The sequence below is a fragment of the Balaenoptera borealis genome, assembly GCF_965194805.1.
Source record: "Balaenoptera borealis genome assembly, chromosome: X".
In the NCBI taxonomy this organism is placed as follows: domain Eukaryota; kingdom Metazoa; phylum Chordata; class Mammalia; order Artiodactyla; family Balaenopteridae; genus Balaenoptera; species Balaenoptera borealis.
The window spans coordinates 31567641-31583120 of record NC_138881.1 but is presented as its reverse complement, the minus strand read 5'-3'; the positions used below and the strand labels follow the sequence as shown (position 1 = coordinate 31583120).

Genomic DNA, 15480 nt, shown 5'->3' with positions numbered 1-15480 from the left:
GCTCTTACTCCCTTCTTTCACCTTGGACCTTCCATCTGGAATCTTTTTTCTTTTTGTTCTGGAGAGGTGTACATGTAGTCTTAATGTTCTGGCACTTTCTAGTTCTTGACCAGATGTTTACATTTTGATCATTTATTACAGTGTGCATGTATGTTTTCTGTTTTCTATATGCAATATAGTAATATAGTAATAAAATCAGAGAAGGTAAAAAATAATAACCTTAGATTTTATTTCAAATATTTTTTGGATATGCTAGTTTAACTCTCATCCCATTGTTGGCTGAATATAACATACATATTTTTCTGTTGTCTCCCTCCCCAGTATGTATTTTGTAACAATGAAATATTTCTTTACTAAATTATGATGCTTTCCTTAGACACCACAATATCCAAAGAGACAGAATTGATTGAGTCAGTGTGATATATTTTTGAGGGTCATGGATTTGGAACCTGAAGTTTTAGGTTCAGATCTGAGCATTACCATTTTCGTACCTGTCTCAATTTACAAAAATTCTTTAACCTATCTGAATTTCAAATAGCTCATCTTTAAAATGGAGTAAATAGTACCATTTGTGCCCATTCCATTTGTGTGTTGAGAAGTACTAATGAAACAAAATATGTGAATCTGCTTTATAAAATGGTTAAGTAACATGACTTTAAACTAGTATTATTTATGTGTATATGGAGAAGAAAAAAAATGAAAATTAAATGTTTTGTGTAAAGTGGAGATGAGGACATATTTAGGTATGCGGAAAAAAGCATTGTGGTATAATGGACACAGTAGGATTTTTTGAGTCAGATATAATAAATTGTAATAATTTGTGTTCCTGCTCTACTGCCTGCTAGCTCTAGAATGTCTTGCAAATTAACTTTTCTTTTTTTAAATTAAATTTATTTATTTTTGGCTGTGTTGGGTCTTCATTGCTGCATGCGGACTTTCTCTAGTTGTGGCAAGCGGGGGCTACTCTTCGTTGCGGTGCATGGGTTTCTCATTGAGGTGGCTTCTCTTGTTGTGGAGCACAGGCTCTAGGCACGTGGGCTTCAGTAGTTGTGGCGCACAGGCTCAGTAGCTGTGGCTCACGGGCTCTAGAGCTCATGCTCAGTAGTTGTGGCACACGGGCTTAGTTGCTCCACGGCATGTGGGATCTTCCTGGACCAGGGATCAAACCCGTGTCCCCTGCATTGGCAGGGGGATTCTTAACCACTGCACCACCAGGGAAGCCTGCAAATTAACTTTTCTGAGTCTCAATTTCCTCATCTGTAAAAAGGAGTAATAATGCTTCAGCGATACCTCATTTACTGTGAAGATCCAATAGGATACTATGTCTATAGCATCTGAGGTGTAGTAATTGCACCCTCAATGTTAGTCTCTACAATGAAAATACAGTTTAAAAAAAAAAAAGAATAGAATGCAATTATGGTGTTGATAGAAAATGGTCTATTCAGATAGGATTCTGCCTTGGAAGTGAGAATGAACTGATAAGACTAAATTTCAAAATTATACAACTGTAGACTCCAGGAGTCCTTGGGCATTTTAAAAACTGTCCTTTGGGTATACTTGTGGCCTTTTTTGAAATGTGACTAATCAGCTTGATCCAAGGTTTCTTTCCTCTGGTGTTCTCTGGCTCCTCCTGACTAGACAGGAGACATTCTTGGCCAGGGAGTCAGCCTCTTCTACAGAGGAAGCAGTGGGTAGGACAACATCTTCCCAGTTTCACCTCGGATTGGGCCAGAATCCTTTCTTCACTCCCAGACACAATACTCTACTGTGGCAATACAAGAAGATGCCAATGGCCTGTAATGACTAAAGAGATGATAAAGGAACATCATGGCCCTAAATTCATATACTAACTCTGAGTAAATGCAAACCACTATCTTTCAGTTTCCCCACTTCAATGAAATGTTGAACTTTTATACATGGTTCAATCATAGAGAATGTAATATTAATATGATAATACTATAACATTGCTTATCAGACTTGAATGGGCACATGAATCCTCTGACAATCTTGTAAAACTGCAGATTTTGATTTGGCAGCTCTGGGGTGCTGTGGTCTTGAATGTTTGTGTCCCTCCAAAATTCATATGTTGAAAACGAATCCCCAAGGTGATGGTATTAGGAGTTGGGGTCTTTTGAGGAAGTGGGCTGAAATGGTGGTGTGAACAAATAACAAATATTACATCAGAAAATTTTTACCTTGAGGCCACTCTGTTCTCAGGAGGGCTGTGTGCTGGCTCAGGCTGGGGTGGGTCAAATGTCAGGAGCCTGGGAAAAGGAAAGATGCTTCACCTAAGTTTAATTAGCAAGCATTTGATTCCTATTGATCAGTTGGAAGAAGCTGTTCAGCTAACCATTTACGAGATAAAAAGTAGGAATTTGGAAGGCCTGTGTCTGACTTTGTCTTAGGTAAATAAAGGAAGCACCTGTGAGTCTTATCTAAGTCATATGGGGAAGGACGTTTCTTTGTAGTAAAGCATTTTCTGAACACTTAGCCTGAACATTTCTGAACATTTAGCCTTCATTTGCTGAAATGCGACACTGAAGTCATAGTCTTGCTGTTAATATTTGTTAGGCTGTGTTTGCTCTTTAATTATAGTTTATTCATGTCCCAGTTAAACCCTGGCTGGTTTCTGATAGTGAGGATAAAAGGAAATAGCAAATTCACCAATTGAGATTCTCTTTACCTTTCTGTTCCCAAGGCTAACCAACTACTAAACTGACAGCCTCAGTCTTGATGCCATTACCTAGGATGATCCTTACACTCAAAGGGAAAAGCAACACCAGATCCATGACTCAAACTGCAGAATTTTATGTTTACTTTTATTCACTATGGGATGTGGTCGAGGTACAATATAACTAAAACTGGTGTTTGGTTGTCATTCTTTGACAGGCAAGTGCCCAGGGAATCTTGTAGAAGATCTTGTTCAGAGATGTAGACAGACCAGCAGATATTGGGACTTGGGGAGAACTCTCAGTAGGTGCCGGACACCAGCCATAAACTTGGGTTTCTGGTCAGGACACCAGTACTTAGTAAGGGAAATAGCAAGAGTACATATGGCCCCAAGTTCTAAGGGGGGGCCTCAATATTTGTAGGCAATTATTATGGGAAGGTTGGAACAAGGATTAAGACAAAAGCCCAGGTGGGAGCAGGACAGTTAACTCAATTCTGAGCCCTGGTGTGTTAAACTTTGTTTTCCCCTAAGAGAAAGCAAAATAAATCTACTTTCATTATTCTTTCAGCCTTGGAGCAGTTGTCAAAAGGTGGAAGAGAGAAGTAATGAAAGTACTAATCTTACTAGCCAGAATCAACATTGGCTTTGTACTTATCGTTCATTGTAGAAGAAATAATCTCTGTATTTGTTTAGAGATGAATGTGTTAAGAGTCACAAATTTATTTTCACAAAGAGTTTCAAAAGGAAAAAAATTTAGATTAAAAAGCTTTCTGATGGACAAGTAAATCGATTCCACAATATAGTGGATGCATTACAACATTTAGCAAGGATGGGCATAGACATTGAACTAAACATCAGAGGGCTAGTGTGTACTTTAAATGTTGGTGAGTAAATTCAATTTCCTATAATAAACACTCTAACAGATAAGATTTTCTATAAAAAAGCATGTACAACAAGCCCTGAGTAATTATAGTCTTGAGGTTAAGGATTACATTGCACTGAAGATAAAAATAAAACTCTGAGAATGCAAACAGAGTGTTACTAGAGAATTTCTTCCATTTGTAACAAACTTGCCCCCAAATCAATTTTACAACGGCAGGATAAAGAATATGTATAGATTTAGTTAAATCAGTACATGGCTAATGCTGTTTATACCTTGCGCTTTTATGGTAATTGATCCGTAAATATTTTTCAACCTTCTCTATTATCTTTTCAATAAGGATTAGTGAAGAGCCCTGTATCCTGGATACTCAAAAGCACTTGTGTCAAAAACAGTTATCCCTCCTAAAGGTTTCTCATTAAGTATTGTTAAAACATCTAGTTTATGGTTTTATTTTAGCCAAAGTGAATCACAATGTTTGGTGCTTAAATATGTCTAATTCCACATTATATTCTAGGTATACAGAGTATTATCTTATTTCATCTTCCCTAAACCTTATGAGATAGGTATTCTTCATTCCCTTTTATAGGTAAGGACACTGAGGATTAGAGAGGAGTTGCTTGGCTAGCACGTGCCAGAGCAGGGATTGGAACCCAGACACCCTGCCTCCGAAGTCCTTCCTCTGAGATGTAGCGGAGAGTGGCCCAAGACAGCATGAAGCCCAATGGAGACAGAAACCCAGCTTGCAAAAGTGCACTCATTGTACAGTGCTCCCCACAGAGTATGGTCTCAGTAGATACTTGTTGAATAACATAGCAATGCCACCTATGTGCATTCGACCAAATTCAGCTCTAGCAGACTTCTGGATTATCTGCTGAATGTCTGATTTTATAGATGAAATTGTTCCCAGTGCTTTTGTGAATTGACTTACGAACTGTAGGGAACTGATGGCACCACATCTTTGAGTAGTTTGCTTCTTTTTTTGCAGGGCTATATCTAGGCTGCTTTTCCACAGCAAAATTCCCAAGGGAAAAACATACCACATATGACTTGCTTGGATTACATGAATCCTTGGCGACTGAGACGATTTATAAGCATTCTTTAATGATACTGCTCTTTCCAGGTTAGTAATGAGGTTCCTTTACTTTAGAATCACTATGTTGCTGACAAACTTCACTATATCATTTCTGTACATTATACCCCATTTTAATTGAATTTTAATATAATATCAGAGTAATGTTTGTGTCAAGATGTAATAATATCCCATTTAAGAATGTAACTCATTTATTTAAGGAGAAAGATGACAATTTGGGGATGACATTTGAATTATACTCTAATTTATGTCTTTAGAAGTTAATAGCTTAAAGTCTATGCAGAAAATGAGTTCTATCCATTGGAAGAACAGGAGTACTAAGTGATTTTTGAGGGCCCTTCTGAACTTCTATTTTATGATTATATTTTAAAAAGAAACTTATATAGGGGTCCTGACAATAGACCTGGGGAAGAAATATGAGGCTGGGAGTCAGGAAACTGATATTCTAATCACAAGATTTTTACAATAACTGAGGAATCTGGAGGAAGTTATAGCATTATTTAAGTTCACTTTCCTATATTCAATATTAGGAGACTGAAGTAAAGCATTTCTAAGATGACATTCAGCTATAAAATTATAGAACTTTAAAACATGTGGATCTCATTTCATTCACATGGTTTTAGATCACTTTACTCCTGAGTTAATGATTTTCAATTTCCATGTCAATAGTGTAAAGGAAATACAGCAATAAATAACACTTTTTCCCCTCAATTTTATGTACCTACATGGCTGTTCTGTGAATAGAATTACAGTCTATATTTACAAAGACATAAAAAGTAGGTGACCAATAGTATATAAAATGCATTTATACAAAAAATTAACTCATAATGAATGCAACCTGGGAGGCATGTAAAATATTTAGACATAAATACCAATAGTCTGGGTGAAAGAAAACATCTGATATAGATATGAAGAATACCCTCCCTTGCTCCTAAAAGAAAATACACATATAGTTGTGGGTTTCCATCAATATTATTGGAAGTGTAACAAAAGATTTGAATAAGTGTCTCAAATAATACCTAGCACAAACCATTTGATATTATGACAGAGATAAAGCAGTTTCAGATTTCTGAGAAATCTCACAGAGTACATACATCTATGAATGCCAATTTTCAGAATGTTTCCCCAGTATCTTGCCATCATGACCCACTGGCATTTCCAGGATCTCCTTCGTTCACCTGGAGGGCAATCCAGGCTACCCTGGCATTGACAGCACCATGTGAACACCGTTATGAGATGGTCAACAGCACTTTCTTGTCTTGAGACTAAGTATAGCATTCTTTGAATGTGGTCTCAACACGAACTTTTGTATGTCTCACTTAACCCCATCAGGGACTAAGATTAGACTCTGGCTATAGCTATACATTATTAAGAATAAGGTTTCAGAAAAATAATCAACTAATTTGTTTTGCTGATGCTGACTGGATTAACCACAGTTCTCCCTACTCCCTTCTGTGTGGAAAACCCTGCCTCCCATCTTGTTTGGCAAATTCCTATTTACTGTTCCATGCAAGATCAAATGTTACCTCTTACAGGAAGTTTCCCAAATTCCCTCAGGATCAATTGTCTTCTTTCCTGTCATCTCATAGCATGTTGCACACAGCTCCCTCAGAGCACTCGCATGCTGCACTATAGTTAGTCTTTTATTTATGTAGCTTCTCACTGCTCAGAATTTGATCAAGGAATGGTCCATCCAAACATACTTCTGGAGAGTGCCAAGGTATGAGGGCATGATAAAATACTACTGTAAAAAACAGAATTGGCTTGCTACTTAATTCAGGCTTGTCCAAAACTATTTGCACAAATGCTGGGATATAAACAGTATACTGCAGTCCAGAGTGGAAATTACAAATGAAAAGATGAAAGAAAGAAGTGAAAAAAGTAAGGAGGGAGATGGGAGAATGGTAGGGAGAGAGAAAAGGAAGAAAGGAAGGAAGGAAGGAAAAAAGAAGGAAGGGAGGGAGAGAGGGAAGAGAAACCTTTGTCAGTTTGTAATTCTTATATTTAGTGTCATTCACATGTGACTTCATGGTGTAGCTTCATGACATTTTACCATCCCTGATATTAGTCAGCTACTAGTTGAGTGCAGTCAATAGCTGCAGCCACTGAAATTCTGAAATCAAGTAATGCAAAATTAAAATTCTCTTTTTGGGGGGGGAATGAATGATTTATTTTCTTACCTTATTCAAAGTATTTTAATGTGTTTTTAAGGTGTCTAGTTCAGAAAACTGAAAAATAGAAATTAAAATGGAGAATCAGATATCAGAAAACCTATGTAAAACTTAGAAATATATTGCCAAGTGGAAAATCAGGGAAAAAAAAGTTTTAAGCATACTTTGTTCAAGACTTTGCAACTACCTCCATGTAAGATGATTTTATCCTTGGTGAAAATAACTAATGCCATCCAGTTGTAAGTGTCAGGAATAAGAGATAATTCCAAATAAATAAAAATGTATGCATGTAGTATTAAATCTCTCATTTTAAAAACTTTAAATAAATATGAGAATAAAAGCTTGTAGCCAAAAATTTGGCTTGACCCATTTCTAATGAAATGATGTTAATATTTGAAGTCTACAGGGTGCTCATTTTTCTCAATCCTGCTCTGCTCTTGCTAGAGTGGGACATACTTTATTTCTTTTTGACCTCAGGACCCAAAAAAGGTAAATGTTTGATAAATGAGTGAATGAATTGTCATTGTCTTAACTTTTCTCATTTCAAAGACAAGGCCAAGACTCATTACTTCATTGCCAATATTATTGTCATCATCATCAGCTTCAAATTAATTAGATCCAGTCTTCTGCAGATAAATGATTGTGGTTGCTGACACAGTGAAATTTGCAGAGCATTGTGAAAGCCCTTTCCATCAAAAATAACTCCTTGATTCTACATTAGCCAATTTAAAAGGTGATATTTCCTTTAAAATTGCTTTGTATGGGTCTGGAAATGCTTTCAGTCCTAGAAGGCTAGTGACCTGTTCTTTTTGATGAGCACGCCTCTGCAGAGAAGTTCCATATTCCATAGATTCAATGGAGCATGGAATTGGTATGGCATAAATGCCATTATTATAACAGATCAGAAAAACTAAAAAGAAAAGTATGATTTTTGAATCATACATTCAGGTTAAGTAAAACACTTTATGAAGCTGCAAGCATTGATTTGTATAAGAGAAGTAGAGATATTTCAAAGTAATCCTATCATCAATCCTCCCCCCTAAAGTTAGTCCTTTCTGTGTCATTGTCACATGGATTATTTTGCCATTCTACTTATTAGCCTAAGCGGAGTCTTCTCCCACTTCACTTGCAATGACTTCTGGGTTAACTTTCACATTTTCTGGCTTCATGTTATATCCCAAACACATTGAGATAAGGGTCATGCAGCATTTTTATCAGTGTTTCCTGTATGATATATGTATTTTTCTGGAAGGGCTGATCATGAGGATTTGGGGAGGCAATCTGATAACTCCTCTGATTAATGATGTCACCCCAGGTTTCATTCATTTCTTATTATATGACATCCTTCTTTGATGAGAATTTTGACCTGTACAACGAATTACTCTGCCTTCCTTTCCTGAGGTGGGCTGCTCCCTTTCTGCAAACAAACTCCCAGATGTTGGCTTTGTTGCCAGCTATTGCTGATGTTAATACCATAATCACTGGAGATATCTGCGAGATTTAAGTTCAACAATGGGCAACAGTGCCACTATCCAGTGGAAAGAGAGTGGTACCTATTAGAGAACAAAGCAGATTGTTCTCACCCAGAAGGCAAACACTGATGTTAACCTCTGCCAGTAGAGTATGCACGTTGTGCATTATCAGTTTGTGAAAAGGTAGTAACCTATTTCATCACATCAGATTTCAGTATTGGAGTCTGGTTTAAGATTACAGCTTGTTGGCTTCGTGGCAGCAACTCGGCACACAGATGGGGCCAAGAGGAGTCTCGCAAAGTTAAAATGTCTAATCAAATTACTTGGACCTCTCAGGTGGCTGGGTGTGATGTCAGGAATCTTAACAATGAAGGGCATTCCAAACAAAGCGTTCACAATTTTGTATCTTAACTAAGAGCTGAAGTGGAAGTAGAAGCACTATTACAGGGACCGAGGAGTCAGGGGACCACTTCTTTCCCATTGCAGCTTCTGATGGACATCATTACTGATGTTCTGCCATCATTGAAGTGACAATGGCATGGTTATGGGGCCTGGGCTACATTTTAGTTGCATCACTCCTGTAACAATGAAGAGGTCATTTCCACCTCTTAGCACCTCAAATTCATGCTCTGTAAAATATGACCTACAAGCCCTGCATTTTTATTGATACACGAGTATTGTGAAGAGTAAATGGAGTAATTATGCAAACACATTTTAGAAGCACTAAAATGGTATTAAAATATAGCTTATTATTAGCCATTCACACATTCCTCACCCATGCAATATTTATTGAGCATCCACCGTGCACCTCTGGACCTTTCCTTTTGTCTCTCAGGTCGCTGACAATCCCTCCTCCCTCCCTGGCCCTACCCATACCCACCACCTATGTCCTGATTATCTCTGACTCATCCTTCAAGACTCTGGTTAAATAGTACATTTGCTTTTCCTATCCACTCATGCCCCTCTCCAGACAGTTGATTATTCCCTCTTTAGTGCTAATGCTCTACCAAGTGTGCACCTAGGATTTTATGCTTTATTATAATTGGTTTTGGTCCCGCTTGTATTTGTAAGGTCTTTGCTCTCAAAGACTGTAACATGTTCATGTTTGTATTTTGTATTAACCTTTCCTTAATGATACGGTTTTTTAAAAAAAATCTAAATACTAGTGACTCATTTTCTAGAAGGGAAATATATAAAGGAGAACTGAGAAGTATTCATATGCCTCAGAGAAAGCAGATTTTTACTATATATACAAGCAATATGCCCCTTTTAAGGGATACATAGGAGAATTCTTTCATTTGGATAAAACAATAAATATTGCTGTGAACACTTGCTTAGAGCCCTCACTGAGTTTCATGTCTCTGCATTGTTCTGTTCTTCCTGTGCTTTGCTGGTCTTTCTTTACATGAAGAGGGAATACTGATCAATTCAGTTTGAACAGGGATAGAGTTTATAAGCAAAGGGGAGCACAGCTCAAATACTTTAAGAGCTTCTCACTTGTAAAAAAGGAAAAGGAATACAACTTTTATCTCTAATTTATGGCAATTTTGCACTTATCTTTCAATTCTGTCTTCCATATCAATTATAGATTATATGCTGTAAGAATTCATATAAAACTCCTGGAAATTTTATAGACAAATTCTTGTTTGTGCCTAACTTAATTTGGGGGGATCAATTTGTGGTCAGTTCAGTTAATTGGAACAATTGCTCTGTGATCATAATTGAGAGACAAGTGTATCATATTAACTCCTTATGGTAGAAGTGTCCATTTTGAGCAAGTATTTGAATATGTAAAGAAAGTATATTTAGTGTAAGCTTTTTCATACTAGTAACATTGAAATAGCATAGGTACATTTAGTCAATCCCATGAAGCAATTTGAAACTTTAGCTAGTTTTTTCTATTGGGTTAATGTATCTTTAGGACTTGATATAATTGGTTATGCATTAGAAAACTTTCTAATTGACTGTTTCTAGGTTAGACAAACTTTTAGTATGGTACAAGTACATTTATCTTTGTCAATAACTCAAACACCAAAATACATATTTCTTCTGGGTAACTCTAGTATTAAAAAAAATCTAAAATTCTAACTTATGCATATATTTTGTTCTTTCTCCTCTTTTTTTCCTCCAAATCCTTACACTTAGGCAAAAGCCTACTTTTTCTCATTTCACACTGTTCTTCCCAGAGAATTTCCATTTAGGAAACACTATTTCATTATTGAATATGACAATTTTAATATGCAGTTGTTTCTTTTTTCTGCATGGTCTCATCTACTTAGATTCTATCATTATTCCAAATACAAGCATTACTTTGCTCCTGCTAAAATCCATGTTTGCAGTAAATGAAAATCTTTTATACGGCAAGTTTCAAATCATAAGAGTGTCTTTGTAGTTCACTTCTCAAATGAATTAATTGGCAATGAGGAGCCCATATGTCTAATTACCTGATAAGACTAATTGGGCTAATTATCATTTCTATTTCCTGGGGGCAGAAAATTAGAGTCAGCTCCTAGACGCATAGTTTTTGTTGAATCACTTGCATTTTCAGAAGTCTATGCATTGCCAATTTTTGCTAGCCAACCTCCTCCAAATTGTGGTATTGGTTTAATTCTTTAATGTTATTTTTAAGCAGCTTTATTAAAGTATAGCTGACATACCACAGACTGCATATATTTAAACTGTACAATTTGCTAAGTTTTGACATCGATGTGTGAAAACATCACCACAATCAACATAAAGAACACAGCCATCACCCCTAAAAGTTTCCTCACTCCCTTTTGCAATCCCTCCCTCATTCCTCTCCTTACCCCATTCCTATTGCCAAGTAACCACTGCCCTTTCTATCAGTGGATATTAGCTTGTAATTCCTACCATATTATAATAAATGGAGTCATACAGTGGGCAATTTTTTTTGTCTGGTTTCCTTCACTCATCGTTATTATTTTGAGATTCATCCATGATGTGACATGTACCAATAATCCAATCATTTTATTGTCAAGTAGTATTCCATTGTACAGATATATGACAATTTGTTTATTCTTTTATCTATTGATGGAGGTGATGGATATATTCTTTATCTTTATTGTGGTGATGGTTTCATGGGTGTCTGAATATAGCCAAACTCATCTAATTATATACATTAAGTATGTCCAGTTTTTTAAAGTGTCAATTATAGGTCAATAAAGCTGTTAAAAAACAGAGGAGGAGACTGGGTGTGGGATATATGAGAACTATCTTTTAAAAATAAATCTAAAACTATTATTGAAAAATATCTATTCATTTTATTGATGGGTAGTATTCCATTGTATACATACATGACAATTTGGTTATTCCTCCACCTATTGATGGACCCTGCAATTGTTTCAATTTGGGGGCTATTATCAATAAAGCTGCTATCAACACTCATGTACAAGTGTTTATATGGATTTATACTTTTATTCCTTTTGGATAAATAACTGGGAGTGGAACAGATATGATAGCTGTTTAAGTTTTAACTGCCAAACTGTTTTCCAAAGTGATTGTGTCATTCTTTTACACCTCCGCCAGTATACTTTAGAGTTGAAGTTCTTGCATATACTAACATTTGGTATTATCAATTTTTAAATAAATATTTTAGCTATTATGATAGATGTGTAATGTTACATTGTTGTGGCTTTATTTTGCATTTCTAGAATGACTATGAAGATATACATCTTTCCTGTGCTTGTTTGCCCTCTGTATATCTTCTTTAGTCAGGTGTCTATGCAAATCTGTGCCCATTTTTTATTGGATTTGTTAATTTATTAACAATTACTTTTAAGACTTATTTATATATTGGGACACAAGCCCTTTGTCAGATGTGCAATTTGCAGATAATTTCTCCCAGTCTGTAGCTTGCATTTTCATCTCTTAATGAAATATTTCACAGAGCACAAATTTTTCATTTTGATGAAATTCAATTTGTCAATTTGTTCTTTTGTGAATCATACCTCTGGTGCAATGTCTAAGAAATCTTTGCCTAACCCAAGATCACAATTTTCATGTAGAAGTTTTGTAGTTTTCGGTTTTACATTCAGGCCTATGATGCATTTTGGGTTGTTTTTGTGTATGTATAGTACAAAGTATGGATCAAATTCCATTTTTTGGGCACATGGATATCCATTTGTGCCAACACCCTATATTGAATAGATTTTTTTTCCTCCACTACATTAGCTTTGTACCTCTATGATAAATCATTTTTTGAAATATATCTGAGCATAGTTCTGGAATCTCCATTCACTTCCATTGATCTGTCAAATTTTATGCCAATCCCACTCTATGTTGATTACTGTACTATATGTCAGTCTTGAATTCAGCTAGTGTGGTCAGAGAGTATACTTTCTGTTACCCGAATATTTGTGAATATATCAAGATTTGTTTTACGGCCCAGAATGTGGTCTACCAGGGTAAATACCCATTATACACTTGAAAAGAATGTGTAGTCTGCTGTTGTTGAGTGGGGTGTTCTATAAATGACAGTGAAGTCAAATTTGTTGACAGTGCTGTATTTTCTATATCTTTACTGATTTTCTGTCAAACTTGCTCTTTCAATTATTGAAAAGGCAGAAGTGAAATCTCTATCATTTTTGGATTATGTAATTCTCCTTATAGTTGTATCAGTTCTTGCATCATGTATTTTGAAGTTCTGTTACTAGATGTATGAACATATAAGACTGCTATGTCACCTTGATAAATTGACCGCTTGATTATTGTGAAAGCACCATCTCTATCCCTGGTAACAGTCTTTGCTCTGATATTCTCTCTGGTATTTTTTTTAATATATAAATTTATTTATTTATTTATTTTTGGCTGCATTGGGTCTTTGTTGCTGCGTGCGGGCTTTCTCTAGTTGCAGTGTGTGGGGGCTACTCTTTGTTGCGGTACGCAGGTTTCTTATTGTGGTGGCTTCTCTTGTTGCGGAGCACGGGCTCTAGGGCATGCAGGCTTCAGTAGTTGTGGCGCAAGGGCTTAGTCGCTCCGCGGCATGTGGGATCTTCCCAGACCAGGGCTCGAACCCATGTCCCCTGCATTGGCAGGCAGGTTCTTAACCACTGTGCCACCAGGGAAGCCCTCTCTCTGTTATTGATATCACCACTCCTATTTCCTTTTGACTAGTGCTACCATCATATAACTTTTTTCATCTTTTACTTTTAATCCATTTGTATCTTTAGAATTAAGTACATTTCTGGTAGGCAGCATGTACTTGCATCTTACCTTTTTATCCAAACTGACAACTTTTGTTTTTTAACTTAGGTATTTAGACCATTTATATTTTTTAACATTTTTGAAATAATTACATACATTTTATTCAGTTTTTCCAAATTGTTAAATATTGCAAAATTAGAGTACAATATCAAAAACAGGAAATTGACATTGGTAAAATATTTGTGTGTAATTCTACATCATTTTATGACGTGTAGAACCGTATAACCATACCACAATCAAGATACAGAAGCATTTCATCATGGCAAAGACCTTCCTTATGATACCCCTTTACAATTGCACCTGCCATTTCTATAATCTCTGCAATCAAAGCTCTATAATTTTGCCATTTTGAGAATGTTAATAAATGGAATCTTACTGTATGTGACCTTTCAGACTTGCTTTTTTCATTCAGAATAACACCCTTGAGATCCATCCAAGCTGTTGTGTATATCAAAGGTCTACTTCTTTTCATTGTTGAGCAGTATTTCATGGTGTGGATATACCAATGTGCTTAACCACTCACCTATTGAGAGATATTTTGTCTCCTTTGAGTTTTTGAGTAATACAAATAAATCTGCTAGGAACAACATATACAGGTTTTTATGTAGACCATATGTTTTCTTTATCTGTGATAGATGCCCAAGAGTATAATTGCTGGTTCTATGAGTTGTATGTTTAGATTTTTTAAAGACACTGCCAAAAAAATTTTCAGAGTGGCTACAACATTTTACATCTCCACCAGCACTATATGAGACATCCTGTTTCTCTACATTCTTGCTAGCATTTAGTATTCTCACTAAATTTTATTTTAGTTGTTCTATGTGTTATAACATCTCATCATGGATTTAATTTGCATTTCCCTGAGATGTAGTGATGTTGAATATCTTTTCATGTGCTATCTACTATATGTATATATTTTTCAGTGAAAAGAATCTTCATGTTTTTTGTCCATTTTATAACTAAATTTTTGCTTTGTTTTTAATGTTGAGTTTTGAGACTCTTTTACACACCCTAGATGCGTCTTTTGTCAGATATATGGTTTGCAAATATTTTCTTTCAACATGTAGCTTGTTTTTTCATCTTCTTGACTGGATTTTTAACGAAGCAAAAGTTTTTCATTTGTATGTAGTCCAATTTATCAATTTTATCTTTTAGAGATGATGATTTTGGTGTCAGGTCTAAGAATTGTTTTCCTAGTCACAGACCTTGAAGATTTCCTCCTATGATATTTTTTCTAAAAATGTTATAGTTTTGTGTTTTACATTTAAATTTGTGCTCCATTTGAGTCAATAGTTGAATAAAATGTGAAATTTAGATCAAGGTTCTTTTTATTTTATTTTATTTTTTTACCTATGTATATCCAGGTGCTCAAGCACTATTTGTTGAAAATACTGTATTTCTTTGATTGACTTGCTTTTGCACCTTTGTCAAAAATTAATTGGTTACAAATGTGCAGGCTATTTCTGGGTTCTCTATTTTGCTCATCTATTGATCTATGTATCTATTCCAGGATATGGTCCAACTTGGTATGTGTACCATGGGTGCTTGAAAAAATGTGTATTTTACTGTTATTGAGTGAGGTTTTCTATAAATGTCAATTCGATCTTATTAGTTCATATATTGTTGAGTTAATATGTTGTTGAATTATTCTATATGCTTGCTGATTTTCTGTCTAGTTATTCAAACAATTGTTAAAATAAGGACATTGACATCTGCAACAAAATTGTGGATTTGTCTATTTATCCCATTTCTATCAGTTTTTGATTTACCTAGTTTGCGGCTTTTGTTTTCTTTTTGTTGTTTTGGTATATACACATTTAGGATTGATCTATCTTCTTGGTGAATTTACTATTTTATTATTACGTAATGTTCCTCTCTTTGCTGTAATTCTAATCTTTCTAATTTTAATATAGGAACTAGGAACTCCTGCTTTATTTGATTAACGTGTGCCCAGCATATTTTTTACACCC

General features: G+C 35.5%; 1 pseudogene across 1 annotated transcript in view; it reads right to left on the bottom strand.

Annotated features, from left to right (window-relative positions):
* Window positions 1–15480, bottom strand: part of LOC309621122 (melanoma-associated antigen B16 pseudogene) — a 416880-nt pseudogene that overhangs the window by 205964 nt on the left and 195436 nt on the right. The window contains exon 4 of the transcript XR_014249875.1: window positions 2196–2264. The product of XR_014249875.1 is annotated as a melanoma-associated antigen B16 pseudogene (transcript). The remainder of the gene's footprint in view (window positions 1–2195; window positions 2265–15480) is intronic.